The sequence below is a fragment of the Leucopleurus acutus genome (genome assembly GCF_964270905.1).
Source record: "Leucopleurus acutus genome assembly, chromosome: 10".
Lineage (NCBI taxonomy): Eukaryota > Metazoa > Chordata > Mammalia > Artiodactyla > Delphinidae > Leucopleurus > Leucopleurus acutus.
This window is the reverse complement of record NC_139153.1, coordinates 75,873,167-75,896,854: the sequence shown is the minus strand read 5'-3', so window position 1 is coordinate 75,896,854 and position 23,688 is coordinate 75,873,167. Positions and strand designations below refer to the sequence as shown.

Below are 23,688 nucleotides of genomic sequence, written 5' to 3'. Positions count from 1 at the left end.
CCTGCCAGAGCCGCCGGCTCGGCCCCTCCCCGGAGCCGCTTTGTCCCGGGTGACGGCCGCTGAGGTTGCGGCGAGGAGCGGGCGGGAGGCAGAGACCCGCGGACCCACGGAGCCGGAGCCGGAGCCCGGGAGGCGGGGCGCGCCGCGCACGGCCCCACGCCCAGGCCCGCGGGCACCGCGCCCGTCCCCGCGCGCTCTCGGCCCGGCCGCCAGGTGAGCAGCCGCGCCACGCCAGCAGTCGCCGGCTCCGCCGACCGGCAGACCGCCCAGCAGTCGCCTCAGCCTCCACCGACGCATCGCGGACGACCAGCAGGTCGGTTATGTAACGGCGCCGGCCCGCTCGTCCCGGCACCCTGTCCTGTCCTGTCCTGTCCTGCCGGGGCTGCGCGCGGCGCCCGGGCCGGGCCGGGGGACCGTGGCGGGGGGCGGCCGAGAGCGGGCGGGGTATGGGGCTGGGCCGGGGGCGGTGGCCGTGGCGGCGGGTGGTCTCCAGATCCAGTTCTCAGCTCCCGCGGCGGCCGTGAGGACCGAGGTCCCTTGACCCCCTCTAGAGGGCGCGGGTCTCAAGAAGCCCCTTCCCCAGTCCTAGTGGCCCAGGGGTTCGTCTTTCTAGTAGCAGCAGCAGGTGCATAAGTGGAGGAGCGGGAATGACGCCTGTGGTCCCCGGGACTGAGATTTGGAGAGGGGATTAGGGGAGGTGGTCTGTACGCAGAGAGCAAACGGGAAATCGGAGCCTCTTTTCCCAGTGCTTTAAGGAAAGTGCTGGGGAGGGGAAGGTGCTTTGAGACGCAGCGGACTGGGAATTGTCCTGCCTGGGATTAGCGGGCTTGGGTCATCTAAAAATAACTTCAAGTTTGAAAAGTGAAATAGAAGGGAGCGCAGTGTGCCGAGTTCCTCCTGCCTGTGGGATGCTTCTCTCTAGAAGTCACTAGAGGGAACAGGAAAATCCCAGCTGCCTGATCCCTCGGCTGCCTCCTGGTTTCACTGGTTTCCAGGGTGTCTCCGTTTGACTTTAGTTAATGATTTATTCTCCAAGGCACTGCTGTCTTTGTCTTATCCCAAAATGAATTATAGCAGAGTGCATGCTTTGAATCTTTCCTATTTAGTACGTTAGGATAGAAGTGTTCAGTGGACATCTAATGAGTCTGCTGCCTACGCTTTTTTTTTTTTAAGTATCCTTTCAGTAAAAACAAAAGTTTCTGAGCTCCCTTTAACATATATCCCACAACTGGAGATGAAAGATGCTAGAGCATTCCAGTCCACCCTTCTCTCTTCCCTAAGCCAGAATCCCACTTGTCATACGGAGGGGAGGCTTTAGGAAAAGTAGGACATTTTAAATAATGCAGCTCAACTTTCACACATATTACATCAACACAAAACACAGGCAAATGTATCACAGGCACAGGGCAACACTTGCTAACTGACCCCCTCCATTCCAGGAACACAATGAAGTAAAAAATAGAACTACCATACGGCCCAGCAATCCCACTACTGGGCATATACCCTGAGAAAACCATAATTCAAAAAGAGTCATGTACCAAAATGTTCATTGCAGCTCTAGTTACAATAGCCAGGACATGGAAGCAACCTAAGTGTCCATCGACAGATGAATGGATAAAGAAGATGTGGCACATATATACAATGGAATATTACTCAGCCAGAAAAGGAAACGAAATTGAGTTATTTGTAGTGAGGTGGATGGACCTAGAGTCTGTCAGAAGTAAGTCAGAAAGAGAAAAACAAATACCGTATGCTAACACATATATATGGAATCTAAGAAAAAAAAAAAAAGGTCATGAAGAACCTAGGGGTAAGATGGGAATAAAGACACAGACCTACTAGAGAGCGGACTTGAGGATATGGGGAGGGGGAAGGGTAGGCTGTGACAAAGTGAGAGAGTGGCACGGACATATATACACTACCAAACGTAAAATAGATAGCTAGTGGGAAGCAGCCGCATAGCACAGGGAGATCAGCTAGGTGGTTTGTGACCACCTAGAGGGGTGGGATAGGGAGGGTGGGAGGGAGGGAGACGCAAGAGGGAAGACATATGCGAACATATGTATATGTATAACTGATAAGCAGAAACTAACACACCATTGTAAAGCAATTATACTCCAATAAAGATGTTAAAAAAAAAGAAAAGAAAAACCTAGAAGCTAGAAAGGATCAAGAAGCAGACAAGCATCGACTGTGGAACAAGGCAGGGGAGTGAACAGTTGGCTGCTTTTCAGTTTCCCATTGATTTCCTTTAGCCTTAGAGCTATTTTCTTAAGTACAATCAGTCACTGCGTTGAGTTAGTCTAAAATGTGAGTCGCTCTTTGCTTTCAAATCCACTGCAAATCGAATCAGCATTTACTGAGCACCTACTACTTGAGTCCAGTCCATAGAATTTTATGAGGGAATGTGTCCTCAACTAAAGCTACAGGATCCCAAGAGCTTTCCAAATGCCTTGTTTGCAGCTCCTGCAGAACCCAACGAAATTAGGGAGGATGTGGCTCGCTCTCTCTCCAGTGATGAACAGTTAACGGACATAAGTGGGAACTTGAGAGCTTTGTCATTTGCAAGTACGCATCACATTCTTTTAAAAACTACTTGCATAATCGTTTGCAGTTAGTCATGTATGTTATAGAAATTAGCTTTATTGAGATCAACTTTGTCACTGAGGTTTCATTTTCCCATTCCTTTTATTTTCTGTACCATCCACTCAGTTTACTCAGCAGTTAATTTGTTAAGTACCTACTGTGTGCTATGTAGTCCCTGTGGCAGAGGCTACAAGAATGAGGCCCATGTTGTTCAGAAATCAATCTAGCAGAAAAGGATAAGAAAATTAAGTGATAAAGATCAGCATGGTGAGTGTTTAGTGGAGATAGGAACAAGCTCAGTGGGAGCCCAGGGAAGAAAGGGTTCAGGGAATCTGGAAGAGCTTGCAGAGAAGTTCATGTTCAGACTGCATCTCTATAGAGAAGGAGCTAGGTGTTCCACGTTGAAAGAAAGGTCACGTTCAAAGAACTTGTAGGTGTTCTGCAGTGAGGAGGTGGCAGGAAAGTTTGGGAGGAGGTGTTTCAGTGAGCCTGGGCTATGAATATACCTTGCAGAGGAGGAGAAGCCATGCAGCCTGTATGGGAGAAATGATTTGATCTAATTCATCTTGCAAAAGTTACTTTGGAGGCGGTGAGTAGGTGGGGTTGCAAAGAGGAACGAGCTCAGATTTTAGACCACTAAAGCAGTCCAGGCCAAAAAAAATAAGTAAAATTAATTGTGCCTGAACCAGGTAGAATGGGGAAAGAGAAGAGAGATCTACAGAAAACCATTTCAGAGAGAGAATCAGTGGCTCTAGGTCACCAAGTGGCTGGTAGTGTGGAAGGAGAAGCTTAAGATGTTTAGATGGATGGTCAGGCTTTGTACTGAGTTAGGAAGTCACGGAGAATGATTAGGTTTAAGAAAGACGGGGACTTTTAACTGAAACTTTTCCTCTAAGATCAGGAATGCCCACTCTTGCCACTTTTCTTTAGTATAGTACTGGAAGTCCTAGCCATAGCATTTAGGCAAGAAAAAAAAGGCATTCAAATCAGAAAGGAAGAAGTAAAACTATCTCTTTGTAAATGACATGATATTATACATAGAAAACCCTAAAGACTCTACTAAAAGACCGTTAGGACCAATAAACAAATTCAGTAAAATTGCAGGACATAAAATCAATGCACAAACATCAGTTGCATTTCTATACCCTAAAATAGCGAACTATCAGAAAGAGAAATTAAGAAAGCAATCCCATTTGTAACTGCATCTTAAAGAATAAAATACCTAGGAATAAATTTAATCAAGGGGGTGAAAGACTTGTTCCCTGAAAACTATGACAATAATGAAAGAAACTGAAGAAGACACAAATAAGTGTTGGTGAGAATGTGGAGAAAAGGGAACCCTCCTACACTGTTGGTGGGAATGTAAACTGGTGCAGCCACTATGGAAAACGGTATGGACGTTCCTCAAAAAATTAAAAATAGAACTACCACATGATCCAGCAATCCCACTTTTGGGTATTCATCCAAAGAAAATGAAAATACTAACTTGAAAAGATATCTGCACCTCCGTGTTCATTACAGCATTTTCTATATGAGCCCTGATATGGAAACAGCTTAAATGGCCACTGATGGATGAGTGGATAAGGAAAATCTGGTATATATGTATATACAATGGAATATTATTCAGCCATAAAAAGGAGACCCTGCCATTTGCAACAACATGGGTGGACCTTGATGGCATTGTGCTAAGTGAATAAGTCAGAGAAATATAAGTACTGTGTGATCTCACTTATATGTAGAGTCTAAAAAAACCAAACTCATAAATCCAGAGAATAGATTGTTGTTGCCAGAGGCAAGGGGTGGAGGATGGGCAAAATGGGTGAAGGTGGTCAAAAGGTACAAACTTCCAGTTATAAGATACGTATGTTCTGGGGGTATAATGTACAGCATGGTGACTATAGTTAACAATACTGTATTGTATATTTGCAAGTTGCTAAGAGAGTAGATCTTAAAAGTTCTCATTATAAGGAAAACAATTTGTAACTATGTAAGATGGTAGATGTCAACTAAACTTATTATGATGATCATTTCACAATATATACATACACCTGAAACTAATACAGTGTTTTATGTTAATTATATCTCAGCCAAACGGGGGGGTGGGGGGGAAGGAAGTACGGTTGATCCTTGAACAACACAGGTTTGAGCTGTGATTAGAGATCACAATGTATGGAATCAAAAGACCTGGGGTTTGAGTCCTGATTCTCTCCAAACTGTTTCAGCTTCCTGCCCTTGGATGAGTCATTTACCAATTCCTTTGTTTTCGAGGCAGAGGTAGCAAGACTCAGATTTTCCTCTTAGAAGGGGGTATGTGTAGCGCCCCTAACCCCCGAGTTGTACAAGGGTCAACTATAAAATGATAAAGAGTTGTTTTGAGAAAGGTGGGGAATTTTGACTTTGAACATCCAAATAAAAATACTCTGTAGGCACTTTTATTTTCAAAGGTAATTTCTTCATTCCTGGTGCTAACTTCCATTCATCTGACTCACCTTCATTCCTGAGACTGTCTAGTGCTGCCTTTGGAGAAGAAGGAGATGATTTGACAGCAGGGAGTTGTTGCTGCCTTCTTCCCCCAGAGTGAAAGTATTAACTGTCAATTATCTGAACTAGTAGTAGTAATAATGGTAATAATTCAAACGGTAGCAACAATATGTACCATTTATTCAGTGCTTACTTTATGCCAAGCATAAAGAGGGTGGAGCTCTACACAGATTATCACGTTTGATCCTCATGATAACCTTACGAGGCGGATACCATTGTTATTCTTGTATGACGGTTAAGGAACCCAAGGCAAAGAGAGGGCACCTTATCTAGGTCACACAGTTAGTAAGAAGGGCACCCAGGGTTCAAGCTCAGGCAGTCTGGCCAGCACTCTGAATAGTCAGTGTGAATTAATAACCTTGAAATCATTCCTATGTAGCCTAGAATGTGTATTTTTACCCTGTGTTTGAATGTTTGTAGCTGATGCCATAAAAGAGAATGGGAGTGAGTGAGAAGTTCTGGCTCTCATCCGGCCCTGCACTTGACTTGTTGGGTGACCTCTGCAAAATCCCATCCCCTCTCAGGCCTTAGTTATTTTAAATCTGCATATTCATGGGGGAAGAGGTTGACTAGATGATCTCTGAAGAGTCTGGGCATTCTGAAGTCCTGCCATCCTGTCTCAAATTTTACTACTTGAGCCATAGATTTGGGTTAAAATCCTGCCTGCCTGGTCCCTTTCAGAATAGGAATGGGACCCGTTCCTATTCTAAGAGGATGAACTCAAGTGGTGGCCTGTCCTTAACAGCTTGATGGTAACTGGTCCATAGTGCCAGAGCTGATGGGGGTGCCTAAGGTTGGGGGAGCCCAGTTCAGGCAGGGGAAACCCAGACGAGCACCGCAATGGAGGAATCTCCGTAGTCACTGTCCGGTTTCTGTATTTTAGATGTGTCACTTAAATTCTATGAGACTTAGTTTCCTGATCTCTGAATAATGGGGGTGATGAATACATGTGTTGTAAGGTTGTTTGTTGTAAGGATCAAAACAGATTACATAGAGCAGGCACTGCACACAAATCTGCCCCATTGAAGATGCTCAGCGAGTGGGCGGGGGTGGGGGTGGGGTCCTCTCCCTTGGCCACCCAGGATAACAGACATGCAGAAAAGGGAGGTAGAGTATTTCCAAAGATAAACTCCTCCTACTTCACAGTTACGCTAAGGACCACCCTTTAGTGATCATCATTTCTCTCTCTCTCTCTTAGAAAGTAGTATATATTGGGAATATGAAAACACACAGCCCATTAAATACCTTTCAAAATATGCATCTCAAGTATTCATTGATAAATTACCCTCTTAGATATGAAAAAGTGTCAACATTCCACAACACAAAGTTTTACACTCTTCTTTTGTCAGATAAATAGGCCAAGATTGCTGTAAAGAAATAGTATTGCTTGGGGTTGGTGGTCCTGGATTCCCCGATTACGGCACCAAATGTAAAGGAGACCGAGTGACTTCCTACTCTGTGTGTGTCTGCACATGCTGTGCTTCTAACTTGGAGAACTTTCTGCCTTTGCCTATAAAATGTTCACTGTCTTGTACCTTTTCTTTTATATTACCAACTGCCAGGTGTCATGTTGTAGGTAAAATTAATTAATCGAGTTGAGGATTTTTTCAAAAGGTGGAAGCAGACTTAAACTCAGTTGAAGCTGTTTTGAAGTCCCTTAAAACATATGTGTGATTGTGAAAGGTACTTTTGAGAAGTTAAAGACAAATTTCCCCAAATAGCACAAACTTCCTGCAGTTCAGAATGCCCACAGAAAATGTTTTCTATAGTCGGGATGGGAAGGGACTTATTTTCATATCTGTTTCCCCCATATCCACTCACTTTGAAACAGGGATGAAACATGGGGTTCCTGAGCTTTGGAATGTACACATAAGAAGATGCTGGAATGGTAGCTGTCGGACAAAAGAATTGTGTAGTTTGAGAGCTATATCCTAGTCTTTATTACCGTTGCCTTAGTTCTTTGTGGGAATCACTGCTTTATTGTCTCATGCAATTGAGATATGCCTGCTGCAAAGTATTATAAGTTCTGTAAGGGCTTGAGCCATGCCTTCATACTCCTCTTACAGTGTTGGGAATAAAGTATAAAAAGTGTGGACTTGGTGTGAAACAGCCTGGCTTCACAGCCCGGCTTCACAGCCTGGCGCTGTCGCTTCCCGGCTATGCAACCTTGAGCTTCCCATTGACCTAACGGTCACAGAAGCTGGCATTTGTTGAATGCTGCCCCTGTTCCAAACACGATGCTGAGCAGGCTGCATACGATATCTCATTTAATCCTTACAACAACTCCCCCACATGGATATTATCATCACTATTTACAGAGGAGCACGCCTCGAGGATGGAGGGTCTGAGCCACTCAGAGCCCAGACTCTTGAGTTGCAATTTTCTTATGGGTACACTTAGGAAAATAATCCTTGATCTCCCCACCTTGCAGAGTCGTGAGGGTGCGATGCTATGGGTCTTTGAAGATGCACTGAAACACGGAATGTGTTAAGGATGATTGTCATAGTAGGGACCTCCCAAGAGATCAGATACAGTTGGGTCTGTGAGGCGAAGGAAGTCCACAATATATAAAATGCTTTTATAGAATGCACTTTTTCTTATTTTTTAATTATATTTATTTCTGAATTGAAGTAGAGTTGATTTACAATGTGGTGTTAGTTTCGGGTGTACTAAAGTGATTCAGTTATACATATATATGTGTCCATCCATATATATTCTTTATCAGATTATTTTCCCATATGGATTATTACAAAATATTGAGTATAGTTCCCTGTGCTATGCAGTAGGTCCTTCTTGTGTATCTATTTTATATATAGTAATGTGTATATGTTACTCCCAAACTTCTTATTTATCCCTCACCCCTTTCCCCTTTGAAAACCGTAAGTTTGTTTTCTATGTCTGTAAGACTATTTCTGTTTTGTACATAAGTTCATTTGTATCTTTTTTTTTAGATTCCACATATAAGTGATATCATATGATATTTGTCTTAGAATGCATTAAGAAAACTGTATTTCCTTGCCCTGTCCTTTGGTAGTTTGTGTTATGATGTCTGTTTCTTTCAAGGGTAACTTGCTTGTTGTCAGTGTCAAGACTCAACCAGGCTGTTCCAGGAGGAAGCTGACCAGGCCATGGAACTGGGTCCTGCTGGTGAAAGGGCGGTTAGAGAGCATGGTTTACAGAGAAGAGATAGCTGCGAGAGGGGTATTTCAGTATAAACAAGGAAGGCAGAAAGTCAAAGACAAGGTCAAGGGGGGCATAGGCATGATGTGGAGGGCAGGAAATCATCACCAGGTTTTCCATCAAGCGTGAGTGACAGGTGGGACATGGCATCTGTTCAGGAAGGCTAGAGGTATTTCCTAGTGTCTGCTGCGGTCTGTCCACTCAGCAAGAAAACCAGGGACCCTCTGCCCTGATTTTTAAAAATATTTTCTTTTTCTTAGACATATGTGCTTTCTATAAAATTTTTGGAAGACATAGAATAGTCTAACAAGAGAAAATTAAAATCACACATCTTACTCTGAGCAAATGATAATTACTAATATTTTGGTGTATTTCCTTTCAGTCTTTTTGATGTGCATATTTTTGTGAAATCAGGATCAGACTGAGCATAGAGTTTTGCATGCTGTGCATTTCATCACACGTTTTAAATAACTTTTCATGCCAACAGTCTTTATGAGCATCATTTTCAGTAGCCACACAGAATTCCCACCGATGATATTGCCCAATTCACTTACCTTCCCCCCTGTAACATTTAGATGGTCACCAATTATCCAGAATATCAAAAATAATACTTTGATGAACATCTTTGATTGTCATTTTCTCTATATTTTGGATCATGTGCTCAGGCTAGATGGCTAGAAGTGGAATTATTGGCTCAAATAGATGGACCTTGTTAAGGCTTTCTCTGTATTTTGACGTTGCTTTTAATGGTTTTTCCAGGAGGTTGTACTGATGAACGGTCCTACAAGCAATGTATGAGAATTTAGTTCTCACCTCTGCCGCGCTTGTAAGCACTCTTTATGTAAGGGGTGGCTGGTATTCCTGCTTTTCGAAGATGACCCCCACTGCTTACCCAGCACTTCAAGGAAGTTGGGCTTTCTTTGTGGCAGTTGAGGATGGGTGGGTCAGCATCTGGTAGATTTCACATGCTTGAGTGTTTGTAGGAGAGTTGACTTGGGTGGATTAGCTTCTTTCCTGGTGGTTCTCTTATCAGAGACCTGGCATATGGATGTGTGTAACTCGAGCTAGTAAAGCTGACTTCTAAATAGAATGAAACAACCTCTGCTTAAGTGAGAAATAGTTCAGTGTGCCTTTCAAATCCTGAAAAATTAACAGCAAATATGCATGTTTATTTGCATTAGTTCTATTGTTGCTTTCCTTGGTTTTGACTGGTTCCCCTTCCACTGATGGCAGAGCCTCTGGGGCAAGCTCCAGACAGGTATGTCTCTTTTTTCACCTTCCGTGAAATGAGATACGATGCAGAGTAAATCAGTTTGAAGAAATAACTAGAATAATCAATTGGAATCTTCTTAAAAGTCACTTAAATGGTCATTATTCTAGGATTTTAATTTAATGACTAATCAAATTCGTCTTTCCCCAGAAAGCCCCTGCATTCATTCTTAGGCTACCGTCAACTATGTCGATTATTGACCAATTTATTGAGGTAAACAGCCACTGTGAATTATTTTCCCACATAAAATTATCTGAAATACAGGCTAAATTAATAGAATTTATTTTTATTTTGACTTCTGTAGCTAATTAAAGATAAAAGCCAAGTGATGAGGTCTGGCCAAGTGTTTTGTATAAACAAAGTACAATTTATACTTCTCTTTTGAGGTTGAATCTTTTGTACAGAAATAAATTATTTATTTGGTTACAGGTATCATCATATGAATTTTGAAATGGAGGATGGTAAATACAGATAAATTAATGGTAGTTCAAACAAAATTTTATCTGTTTAAAAGCAAAGTCTCAGCCTTGACAAGGCAAGTGAAAGCAAAGTACTAATTCATGAATATGTTAATTTTTTCCTGCTGTGGGCATTAATGATATTCATTTGATCTTCTCTGATGTACAAACAACCATTTATAAAAAGGTTAAATTTTGGTCAGGGAGGATTCTTTTCTTACTTTTCTGTCTCTTGGTGATTTCTGTTCCACACACAGCCGCTGTTTAGTATTAAACTTCAGAATTTGACAAGGTGACATTTAGGTGAAGCTCTAAATTGAAATATTTGCTTGGTCAGATTTTCAAGGCATACCTTCTGACCTTGTGTCCAAGCGCCACAGCTCATGTGGGGATTCTTGTTTTTGATTGAAGTCTAGTTGATGTACAATGCTGTGTTAGTTTCAGGTGTACAGCAAAGTGATTCAGTTATACGTACACATATATATGTATATTCTTTTTCAGATTCTTTTTCAATATAGGTTATTAGAAGATATTGACTATAGTTTCCTGTGCTATGCAGTAGGTCCTTGTTGTTTATCTATTTTATATATAATAGTGTGTATCTGTGGAGATTCTGGGCTTACAAGCTAGACCTTGATTTGGTTCCGCCTCTTGAGATATCATGGAATGGGAGAGGGGATCTCCTTCTCGTTCTGGTTCCCAATCACACTGAGAGGTCCGGTATCATTCTGGAAGGTCCGGAAGGTTTTTGCAGCCCCCAAAGATGTGCAGACTGATTTGGAAAGGTTGTGCTGGGTGGAGGTGAGATAAATGTTAAACCCAAACAGCCCCTAGATCCAAATTACTTTGATTCCAGCCCACTTTTTGAGGCTTGCCATGAAGCTGGAAACTGAGGACATTAAGACATGTAGGATGGCTCTAGGTGGGCTCAGTTACGTGCTAGCAAAGTCATTAATAGCTTACAAGGGGGACAGGTCACAGTGGCCCTGTGGGAGAACCCAGCTGCATGGTTTTGCCTGTGAGGCTCTGCTCCTTCAAGCTCATTTTTGTTAACCTAAACAGGTCCCCGGAGGCCACAGGGACAAGCCCTGGAGGAAATGACCCTGTATTATTCATGAGATGGCCTTCACACTCTCCACCTGTGGGAATCTCCACATGGAGTGGTTCCTCGTGAGTCTTCTAGTTTTATTCTTTAAAAATTGCTTTTAAAATCTCATATTTAATGATACTTATCACAAGGACTTTGTCTGGAGTGAGAAGGACCAAACATATACCATGTTTTCAGTACTTCTTCTCACCTTTAATTTAACCTCTTCCTCCCAGATCAACCATTATGAGGTCCTCACGACCATACCTGGCTATTGTCTTACAATTCAAGCCAACGTGCGATACTCTGTGAAGGTTATTTTATGCGAACGAAATCAGAAGTACCTTAGTGGAAATCCAGTCCTAGGGCTTTTTGTGGCAGTATAAATTTCGAGGGCATATCTTTATAGGAAAGAAAATCCAAGGATGACAAAGGTTAGAGATGTTTACCTAACTGGTGTTTGGGGCTGTTTTCAGTGTATCTGGAGGCCTGATGTGGTGGATTTCCCAAATGATCATGACAGCAGCCTTCCTGCTTTGCCCCCCATCCACCAGGAGCTCTCTTTGAATTACTCCATTTCCAGAGGAGTGACTCCAGATCGTGGCAGAATCCTCGCTCTGACTCAGTTTGGGAACTTTCCCTTTAGAATCTGTCCCTAAATTCTTCTCAGACACCCTCATTTCATTGACCCAAAGGCTTTGAAAAACTAAAATAATACTTCTTCCTTCCAGAAGAATGGAAAAACAGATAAAGACAGAGATATTCTTCCTCCTGCAAAAAAAGAGGAGCGATGTTCAGACAGGAGAACATAAACACTTAGCTAAAGGATAATATTTTTAATATAAAAAAAAAAGAACCTAGTAGTTATTTGAGGTCATCCAGATAGATGTAAGAACATCTAGTAGAAATGGTTCATTATCTGGTTTGGTGAGAGATCATCTCTGAGATAATGGTTTTCTTTGCCAGATGATTTTTATTCAGTTTTAATTATTCCTTTTTTGATCAGGCCAGCCCTTTTAGTGATTTTCCAAACTATCAGTGAAATGATGTCTCTTGTTGCTTTTGGGCTTCTACTCTTGAGGTATTTGTACGCAGCCTTTATGATATCCTAGTCATTGCTGAAACAAACCATTCTTATACTCTTTTCTCATCCTAGGATTGACAGTGGTTTATTTTTAAGACAATATGCTAATAGCATGAAGAACTTATTCTTCTTTCATTGTAGAGTTTCTGTCAGTCCTGTTGTCAATCATGTCAATGTAAAGCTTCCAAATATACACATTTCTTTTCCTAATTGCAAATTGACTTTTTATGGCTACTTATTAGAGAACCCCAGGAGACCAATAGTAATAATTAAGCCATGACTGCTAGAGACCAGATATTATTTCCTCAGCTTCCTTTTCAAATAAATAATGAACCATCAGGTTGTTTATAAATAAATCAAACGTCCCTGTAATAAATAACAAACTAAAAATTAGTTGCATACAATTTACAGATATAGGATGCTGTCGAAATTCTAGACATAATAGTCATCAGAATGAGGACATTTTTACTGAGAACTAATTTACGGCACACGGCAACTGTATAAAATTATAATTGGACCATCTCCTATCTCTGCTTCTTGAAGTTCTAGTCTTTTTTCTGCCAGGGAGGAAGACATTTTCCTCTACCTTTCTAGTTTCTTCTGGCAGGTCTAAGAATTAGGTGGACGTGAGACAGACTAACAGGAGAAAATGAAACAAAAGTTTAATAACACGTGTACCTGTGAGAGACCCAGGAAAACTGAATAACTCGCCAAAATGGCCGAAACCCTCACCTTCAGCTAAAGACAAAAGAGGATGTTGGGGGTGATGGTTTGGGACCTCAACAGGGAGGATGGCGATTCACATGAAGATGGAAAAGCAAACGTTTGCTGGGTCATACGGACTCAGTGGGACACAGAATGGACTCTGATCTTTAAGAGTTTCCGCCCCTACACTTAGCCCGGATTCTTTGCAGATATTTCTGGTGACAGTCTATTCCTGTAATAGGCCCTCTATCTAAATTCTTCAGGCAGTTAGGGAGAGGGTCAAAGTTTCTTCCTGAGTGTTTTGGTCCTTGATTGTTTCCAGCTGGAAATAATCTCCATGCCAAAGAGTCATGGAGTGGCAAGTTCTGTTGCCCTGCGCTTCAGGTTCTATCTTTTCCAGGTTTCCTCAATCCCTGAATCCTCAGCAGAGCCATCAGTCTTTTTTTTTTTCTTTTTTGTATCTGTATTTACGGCATATACGTAGTCTAACCTTTATAGCTCATTCACTCATGTATTCATTCATTCATTCATTCATTTGTTCACCCCTACTCTGTACCAGGTGTGGTGCTAGCCTCTGGGGTATAGAAACCAGTAGAACATAGCCCCCGTCTTTAGTGAAGCTTAGAGTCTAAGCTTTCAGCTTTCTTCTTGTTTACCTACCTCTCCTCTGGATGGTAAGTGCCCTGAGGGTGAAGACCATTTTGTGATCCCCCCTGTACTCATCGCAAGGGCTTGCATATGGTGGGCACCCAGTCAGTGGTAAGATGAACTGACCACTGGATCCATCCTAAAGAATTCGGAAGCACAAGATTGATGGTTGAACACTTTCAAATGTTTCTAAAGCCTTTCTTCTCCTCCCCCAATTGTTTAACTGTAAAAATAAGTAATTCTACAAGAATTGGGGGTGGCCAAAAAGTTTGTTCGGGTTTTTGTAAGATGTACAAAGCCCGAATGAACTTTTGGGCCAACCCAGTAAGTTTGACGCCTTTCACTTTGTCCAAGGGCCCCTTGTTCTCAGAATCTGCTCTAGTGCCACGTCCGTATTACCTATCAAAGCACAAGTGTGATTGGTAGCCTTGTCTGAACTCCCCCCCGGGGCAGTCATAGGAAAGGCTTCCACCTCCCACTCAAATTCTTTTGAAATGCTTCTGTTTTGGTATGGGGGTGCATCCTTCCCTCTTTTTGCGGAGCTTGGACATCAAGTAACTGAGCAGGAATGACTGTGGCTGTTGATTGAGCACCTATGAAGCACCAGGCATTGGGCCAAGCACCTTCCACATGTTATCACACAGTCTTCTCAACGTCCCAGTGAGGTAGGTTCCATTTTTATCCCGGTTTATCTAGGCAAGGAGATTGAGGCTCAGGGAAGTTGAGTAACTTGTCTAAGGTCTTACAGGCAAGAAGTGACGGAGCCAGGACTCACCAATGGTCTCGTTGCTTCTCTTGGCCACCACTGCTCGTCAGAGTGGGATTCATAGGGGCGTTCATGGGGGAGGGGCATAGGACTTCTGAATGGTAACATTGAAATTTTACGGGTTTTTTCCAGTGGTAATCTGAAATAATATTAGCACATTCTGGATCATCCAGATGACCAGCTTGTAATGAATAATACTGCCACGTGATTCTGGTGCCTGGATTTGTGCTTTTTATTTACAATCCAGTTGGTGCCAATACTACTTCAGTTGCCGTGGGCTTATGGAAATGAACCGGTGGACTTAACAATGTAACTTGCCTTCAGCGGAGGCCACGTGATAATCCAGTAATGTTTAATTTTACTGTGAATGAAGAAATGGGGGAGGAGGGTCCTACTGCAAAGTGGGTGGTGGGTGCATGCTGAACTCTGAACACCTGCCTTACAGTTTTTGGTACCAGAATCATAATGAGGATGGAGGATTACATTTAGCAAAACATCATCCTCTGAATAGTAAGTCAGTGTTGTTAGTTTGAATTGGATTGGTTTTAAAATTTCATTTGTATTTTGTTAGAGCATTTAGTTGCAGTTTGATGGTTTTAGAGGAGTTGAAACTGTAAGACTCAGCTTTATGTCTGTACATATTTAAGTATCATTATAGAGAAAACCATTTAAGTCAAAATTGGGAGGGAAGTCAGGGTGATTTTTTGTTTCCTAAAAAAAGTGGTCATACATTTTTCAAATGTGAGCAAACTAAATGCCTCTGCACTCTGCCTCTGCATGATGAAAACTTTCCCCACAAAAATATGCTCTTCCACTCACTGGGGGTCTAGCCTGCCCGAGTCCTCCTTTTGGGATAAGGCATTGACATTTCCTTTCAACCTGAGAATAGAGTCTGGGAAGGTTAAGGTCTGACCTTGGGAGAAACTCTCCGTTGCTGTGGTTCTCCTGGGACTGGCCCTGTCAATCAAGGTGCCTTTGGACTCTTTGTCATTCTTGGTCCTGACTCTGATGACTGACAGTTGTGTATGCACATCACCCATGGTTTGTAAGCATTTTCTCATCACCACCATAAAGATTTGTGAATAGGGCTAGGGAGTGGTACCAGCCCCACATAGGTAGAGAAGATAATGACAATGTAATGGGATTTAAAAGGCTTCTGGTTTGAAAGATCTCTGAGTCTGTCCAAAATGACTACATCAGTTACTGTTTTGGGTGAAGAAAAGGAAAGCCCTGTTAAATGCAGACACTCAGAGAGAAGGTAATATATGACTGTATATTTATCCTTAGTGCTTTAGTATTGTTTCTGACGATCCCTAGTAAGATTTTGGAGCACTGGAACAGAGGACAGTGAGTTTGATGCAAAGAGAGGAGAGGAGGGCTTCCCTGGTGGTGCAGTGGTTGAGAGTCCGCCTGCCGATTCAGGGGACGTGGGCTCGTGCCGTGCCCCGTCCGGGAAGATCCCACGTGCCGCGGAGCGGCTGGGCCCGTGAGCCATGGCCGCTGAGCCTGCGCGTCCGGAGCCTGTGCTCCGCAACGGGAGAGGCCACGACAGTGAGAGGCCCGCGTACCGCAAAAAAAAAAACAACAAAAAAAGAGGAGAGGATAATTTTATAGCATGTGGGCATGCAGTACAGCTTATGGACTAAGGTCTAGGAAGCCTGGAGATCAAGGCTGCATATGAGCAGTGCCAACTTTGAGTAGCCTTGGGTAGCCTTTAAAAGAAGTAGTGTTTTTTCTGTGCACAAGTCACCATCCTTCTCTTATTTAAAATTTTAATAAAGTTTCACTATTTTAATAAAATGTGTAGAAAAGTGTGTAACACATCAAAGTGCCCAATTAGTGTTTTTTTTGAATTTTATTTTATTTATTTTTTATACAGCAGGTTCCTATTAGTTACCTGTTTTATACATATTAGTGTATATATGTCAATCCCAATCTAACACTATCATTATTGGCGTTCCCTGACATCCCTAATGGTGCAGAGAGAACACTGCTGTGTGCCGACTGGAATCAGAGGAGCTGAGCTTGCGTCCTGGGTTGGCTGTCATTTCCCCATGAGAGACAAGACCTTCCCTGAGCCCCTTTGACCTCAGCTTCCTAGTTTAAATCATTCAGGGGTTGGACAGAATGGTCCCCAAGGTTCCTGCCAACTCTTTCATCCTTAGTCTCTTCTAGTCTTTGCTACAGATCATGACAGCATCCATTATAACATCCACAGCATCCTTAGAGCCTCATTAATGTGTTTCATTAATGAGAATGACCACTGGTTATTATTATTATTTTTTAATGTTCATCTTTAAATGCAGAGCTATTCTTAGGCAGGGTCTATGGAAATTCTTTCTTTTGGCATCTCTAATGATAGAGGTATTCAGTAGCTTTGGGACCTCATCAGGAAGAGCTTGAACCAAAAGCTCATCAAACATTTCCATATGTCTAGGGTTTTATGGTAGGAGCTCTGGCCATTCCTTTCTCCAAGGTTATTTTAACTGTACTACTTTCTGCAAGGGTCCTTCCATCTTCAGGATGGCCAGACAGGTGGATCCTGAATCCCAGCCAAGTCTTCACCTGACCGTGGGGAGAAAAGGAGAGCATTGGTTTTGTAGGAATCATTAACTTTACCTTATTTTTATATTTTGTCATGGCTCTGGCTGTGTTATCTGGCAGATCTCTTTTCAATAGATAATATTGTATTCATAAGCTCTTATTATTTGCAAGGTCTCCTTTTAAGACTTTTACCCGTAGCATACCATTTGATGGTCATGGTACCTTCCTTCACAGTTGACAGATGGGAAAACTGAGGCCCAAAGTGGTTAAATGACTTGGCCAAGGTCACACAGCTGATACATGGCATGGCTGGGATTCGAAGCCAGGCAGTAATGCTCTAGTGGTTTTAACACTAGTTGATACTAGCTTTTGTATGTGTTACACACAAATGTTATGGACTCAATGGTATCATTTTTCTGAGTTGAGCCTTAAGGCGCTCACCAATCATTTTATCCTAAAGAGGATCAACTAATGCTCAGAGTTTTTGCCCCTGTTTCCCATTTTTGACTTTTTATGTCTAGTAAATAGACTATTAAGAGCCCATAGAGTCCTCGTATCTCTAAGTTCCAGGGTTGGGGAGGGGAAGGGAAGGATTCTGTGAGCATGGGGATGCTTCTGAGCACTTCCTGCAGCCAATGCCTTCTTTTGCCTTCTTGCTTTCTTGCCTTAGGTGGCACACAAAGGCCGGCAGTGACCACTTAATCGATAACTAATTACTGAGTGCGTAATTTGGGCACAGTAAGGAGCATGAGCCAGAGAACCTTCTACCCTCTGGAGTCTTACAGTCTGTGGGGGCTGGCCCCATGCTCTGTGATCCACCGTTGTGTCCACCACGCCTGAGCACCTCGCGTGTGACAAGCCCTCAAGAAGTATTATTGGAATTTGGGGGTTGATTAGGTGACTGTTGATAGCATTCTGATTATGTTATTACTAATATTCACTGGGGCGTTTTCTACTTACCAAAACAATGTTTCATTAGCTTTATGGATCATTTGTTTTACTTTATGCATGCCAGTGTACAAAAAAATATTGTTTGGTTGGGTTTCTTCTCATTATTTTGCCCTGGTGAGATGCAGGGAGTAATAGATCAAGTTTCAGGGGATCTTCATTTTGGTCCTGAGTATGCTATTCTAACTATGAGACCTTGGGCAAGTTATTGAACCTCTCTGAGCCTCAGTTTTCTACTCTGCAAAATGAGCATGGCCTGTGGTCTCATAAGGTTGTGTGGAGGGTCAAACGGCATCATAGCTTTGGTGACAATAGATGAAAAGCATTATTCTTCTCAGCTTCACCCACCAGCGCTTTCCCATTACATACTCTCTGTTCACTTAGCCCATCTTCATGTTGACTCTTTTTCAAACTTTGAAAAGGGGTTCATGAGAACATCTGTTAGACAAACACTGAAAGGAGAAAAGAGAAAGAAGACTCTTTTTGGTGACTCATGACATCCCCGTTTGACTCTGAAAGCCATGACAGCAGACACTGTGGTTGTTCATTTTGCTTTGTTTTGTTCCGCACATGGTAGACCCTCTATATTTCTTTGCTGAATGAATAAGCATAACTCCTGATGTCCAGTATTAGCTCATGGAATCAAGTAGCTATTCTGCTGTGCGCAGGAGCAGAAACAACAGTCAGATGCTGGAAGGTCTAGCATTTCAACTACTCTCTTTTCATGTCATTACAGAAGCCAGCCAGAACGGAGGCAGGGATGTGATTAAGGCAAAATAAATTTGAAGTTGCGATAACTAAAGCGCATCTGAATTACAGCTGTTCTGCCTGTTTGAAGAAATGTCATCTGGTGGATGACACCAGGGAAGTGAGGGGAGGACCAGCTAATCAGTGACCTGCTCTCATCTCCTTTCAAAAAAAAGCACTCACACCCCTCCTGACCCCACCCCAGTGGACTCAACCATTCACTGCCTGCCTCAAGTTAAAAATAAGCCGCTCATCTTTATTGTTAAGAAATTAATCAGCCTGGGCAGAACATGGCTTTTCAAGGACAGACACATGCTCAAATGAGTATTTTTGGAAACGGGCACAGAGACGCATCTATGGTGTTCCGTCCACGCTTACCCTTGACTTCTGCCATACAAGCTGTGGGACGTAACACGCAGTGGTTACAGGGTTTCTCCCCTACTTAACGAATAGAGTCCTGAGAAAGCATCCGCGGTCATGTGCAGAATGCCCTCTCCTCTGGCCTGGTTTCCAGGTGACCAGGTATGAACAGGTGGTTCCTGAGTCCCCTCTAAGATGTGTGCCAGGCGCTAGGGGTGAAATGTGGACCCGAACCGCGTTCCCTCCGTGGTCACATGGGGCCACTCGCTGTTGGAAGATGGACTGAAGCAGAGGTAAAAGAGATATTTAGAATGAACCTGCTTGGAACCTGCCTGGAAGTTAATGATGCTCAGTGTGAGGGGCCAGGGGCTAAGGTCAAGAACAGCACTGTGTCCCCAGGCAGCTTTTGAGGTGACTCATCTCCGAATGAGATGGATACTTGGCAGGACTTTCTGAGGATTTTCTGAAAATTGCTGTAACATCAACCTCAATAAAGTAAAAGGTTTTCAGATATTTACCTGGACTAAGGGGAAACATTTCCAAAGCTTCTGGGAGATTCTCAGGTGGAAAAACCATAATGTCATTTTAATCTAGTATTTGTCAGAAATGGAACAAGGTCACCTCAACACAACCTTGGAAGTCCCTAACAGTGCCTAAAAGGATTTCCTGATTTACAAAGAAATGTATTAAAACGATAAGACAGATATGGTCACCTAGAGAAATGTAAGCCTTGCCTTTCTCCTAAGAATGAGGCTAGACTTTGCATATCCCTTCTTAAAAGAAGACCTGCACCTTCTGCTGTATGTGTCCTTTCCCAGCGACTCACTCCTTAATCCTGTTCAACTTCTCTTTGCTCCTCCTTTTTATAACTGCTCTTTTGAAGGTCATGAAACCCCCAATCTGGAAACCAGAGTGATTGCTTCGTCTTCAGCTTCCCCAAACTTTTACGTGGCATGGATGCCAGCGACCACTCTTCCTTGCCTGAACCCCCCCCACCATTCCTTGCCTCTGTGAGGAGGTTTTTCTCCTGATTCTTCTTATCTATCCCCACCCCTTTCTCACTTTTCAAGCCTGCCATCACTTACTGTATGAGTCAACTCAGTCAGCTCAGGTAACCAAGTACCAGAGCCAGTGGCTTAAACAACAAAAGTGTATTTCTCAAAGTGCTGGAGGCTGAGAAGTCCAAGGTCAAGGTGCCAGTTGATTTATTTCCTGGTGAGGACTCTCCTCCTGCCTGTAGACACCTGTCTTCTTGCTGTGTTGTTGCATGACGTCTTTGTACCTGTGTGGGGAGAGAGAGGGAGGGAGACAGACAGACAGAGATATTGAGATCTTTTCCTTATCTCCTAAGACCAGCAATCCTACAGGACTAGGGCCCACCCTTATAACCTCAGTTACCCTTAATTACTCCCTAAAGCAGTGGTCCCCAACCTTTTTGGTACCACGGACCGGTTTTGCGGAAGACAGTTTTTCCATGGATGGGGTTGGGGAGAATGGTTCAGGCAGTAATGGGAGCGGCAGATGAATCTTCATTGGCTCGCCACCGCTCACCTCCTGCTGTGAGGCCCGGTTCCTAACAGGCTGCGGACCGGTCCTGGTCCGCGGCCCGGAGGTTGGGGACCCCTGCCCTAAAGGCTCCATGTCCAAGTACAAAGTAGGGCTTGAGGCTTCAATATATGAATTGGTGGAGGTGGGCGGGGAGACAGTTCAGTCCATAGCACTCACTTCTTGCAGAACCCTGTTGGTGGCTACTTAGATGGTCTTCCTGCTGTATAACCCTCTCACTCTTAGCTGAGCTGCTTGGAAATTTTGTTAAAGTGCATATCTGGTGATCACACTCTGCTGCTTCAACAGCATGCCTCACCCCTGGCTTTTCCTCCTCACTGGCAGCAGATTGACATCTTGGAAAGGTACATGACAATATGGCCTCTCCCCCACCCCACGTGTCACTCTCGGCTCCTATAGTTTTCTAAACACTATTCCCCGAGCTCTCCTTCCTCCATGCCTTTGCTCAAGATTCTCCCTCAGCCGGGAATGCACCCCCCCTGCCCCCACTGCCCCTCCTCTAAACACAGGTTGCCTCCTCACCATCTATCCTCCAGTACTGCCTGCTCCGGAATCCCTGCCTGACTCCTCGCTCCAGCTGGAGCCCTTTCTCCTCTGAGTCCCCAGCACTGCCTGCTCACCTTTTCTGCCACCCACTTCCCTCTCCCTCCATCCGGGACCTGTGTGTCCCTGTGTCATCATAGTCCTGGTGCCCCTCCTCTGCCACCTGCTCAGAAGCGGGTCTTTCTGTCCGACTCAGAGTCAGTCATCTAAGCGGCATCACGGTAGTTTGCACAGAGCAGATTCTCAATACATAACTTTAGAGGAGAAATCTACAAACTTCTATGTAATGCTCAAAAATTAAAATATTATCTCTGTCTTGTAAACTCATCCTCAATCTTTTCATGGTGCGTTATGTCAAGAGTGCCCTTAAAGGATGAAATTACAGAAGAAAATGGTTTAATCCTCATAGATCTTTTACATAAATTATTCACACCTGAAATGGTAACCAGCAGTCTTTCATTATCCACTATAAAAATATTTTAGTGATTGATCTGACAATGATCAGGTTAAAAAAAAAATCCAAATTAGTTTTGGATAACAGCATGTGGTTTCCTCTGTAGAGGTACTTCTGAGGCCATAGATTGGCTGGGCTTCCACTGTGCCCCCTGCCATGGCCGGGCTTTTTGTTCTGTTGTTATTAACGTTTGGCTCCTGGTGGTGATGAGGCAGAGTTCAGCCCTTTGGAATCCTGAGGTTTGATTGATGATTTATACATTACTGTTTTTTTATTAAAAAGAATAAAGAGAAGGAAGAAAATAGCCCAGGCAGCCAAACAGTTCAGTTCCCTAGACATTTATTGGGTGCCTGTTGTGTGCTGGGTATTGAGATAGAGGGGTGTGTGTTTGTGTGGGGGGTATGTGTAATATAATCTTTGTTACTTTCACAGACATAGAAACCAAACTTATGGTTACCAAAGGGGAAAGGAGGGGAGATAAATTAGGAGTTTGGGATTAACAGATACACACTACTCTATATAAAATAGATAAACAACAAGGACCTACTGTATAACACTAGGAACTATATCCAATATCTTATAATAACCTATAGTAGAAAAGGATCTGAAAAAGAATATGTATATATAACTGAATCATGTTGCTCTATACCTGAAACTAACACAATGTTGTAAATCAACTATGCTTCAATTTAAAAAAATCTAAGAAAAATCCTTGCTATTGAGAAGCTATAGAGGAGGGTCATAATCGATCATCATGGACAGTCAAACAGTGTACCATAAGACACTGTATAGAGCGAACGAAAAGAGAAGAAGCATGAGTGTGCTTTAAGAGTTTGCAAATGAACAGAACACAAATATATATGTACATTCTAAACATGATTTATAGAAACAGATAAGTGTTCATGCAAATAACTAATCAAACTGTCCTCAAACATGACTCCTAAGAATTCAGGACCGTGGAGCCTGGGAAACTACATTATCATTTAAGCAAAAAAGCATGACCATTCAGAAAATGGGAGACTTGAAGGTTCAGCTCGGCTCTCTTAGGCAGCCCTAAGCCTAGTCCTATGGAGACTTTCCCTCTCTATGGGTTTCCACAAGTCACGCTGAGTAGCTCTATTCTGGGGGGTAAATCCTCCTATCTTATTACTTCAGAAGAAGCTCAGTGCTCCTGAACTCTCTTCTCAGATTGATTGGTTTACCTCATTTGGAACAACGCTCTGTATTCCTTCTTCTTTCAAGGAGACTTATGTGTCATGGAGTAGGCTAGGACCAAGGCTGATTTTTGATTTCCTCTTTCCTTTAGGAAGTTCTAGTGAGTCGCCGCTAGGTATCAGGTACTATGCTGGGCTCTAGAGATACAGTGTGAACAAGATAGATACAATGTGAACAAGATAGATACAGCCCAGCATTTGCAGAGTTAATTGGGAAGAAGGCAATTAAACAACTACAGTATAGCCAGATAAGGACTATGATGGAGAAATACAGCTGATGGAGAATTTATCTTAGAGTTAAAAATTTTCAATAACCTATTTGTTGCCTGGCTGAGCGCTAGAAAGTGATGTGGGGAAGGGTCGCAGAGAGGTATGACAAGGATTAAACTGACACAGGAGCTACAAAGGGACTATCGCTGGACTTGCTTGGTCTTGGTTGGGCACCTAAAATATAGCTAGCTATATGTTACAGAACCCTGCTTTTAAAGGAAGTCCTGATATATCCATCTTTAGCATTTATATGTGTGCTTTTATGTAAGGGGGCAATTTGCCACCTTTTAAATCTAGGTTTCTGTTGAGTCGTTTGGAATTTGGAAGGTATTTTCTCAGAGAAACTTCATAAATTATGACCAGGTCCCCAGGCTAACCCAAAAGGTTATTATACGCATGATGTACTTGAGATAAAGTACTGGGTTTCTGCTTTGAGACATCTTAGAAACTGTTTATGTTACTGTGGGAAAATGTCCGGTATTCCAAGTTGGAAAATAAGCAAGAAAGCTTTCCCTCTGTAGCCTTGATGGGGAGAACAAGATTTTCTTTTCCCTATCTGCCTCCTTCCTGAACAGTGAAGAATTCCCCCAGATCCAGGTCCCTGGGGTGTAGGATGGGGGCTCCAGTGGAGGTAGGGGCTAGCAGGGGGTCAGAGGGGTGTGTGCAAGGTTGTTGATGGTTGATGAAGATTCACAGTACATTTTAGGTGCTTTACAT

General features: G+C 43.0%; 1 protein-coding gene across 1 annotated transcript in view; it reads left to right on the top strand.

The window, feature by feature from the left end:
* Nucleotides 1-229: 229 nt before the first annotated feature.
* RCAN2 (regulator of calcineurin 2) overlaps nt 230-23,688 on the top strand; it is a gene marked incomplete at both ends in the record, with an annotated part of 260,720 nt that continues 237,261 nt past the window's right edge. Inside the window, one exon of the mRNA XM_082847730.1 lies at nt 230-313. The remainder of the gene's footprint in view (nt 314-23,688) is intronic.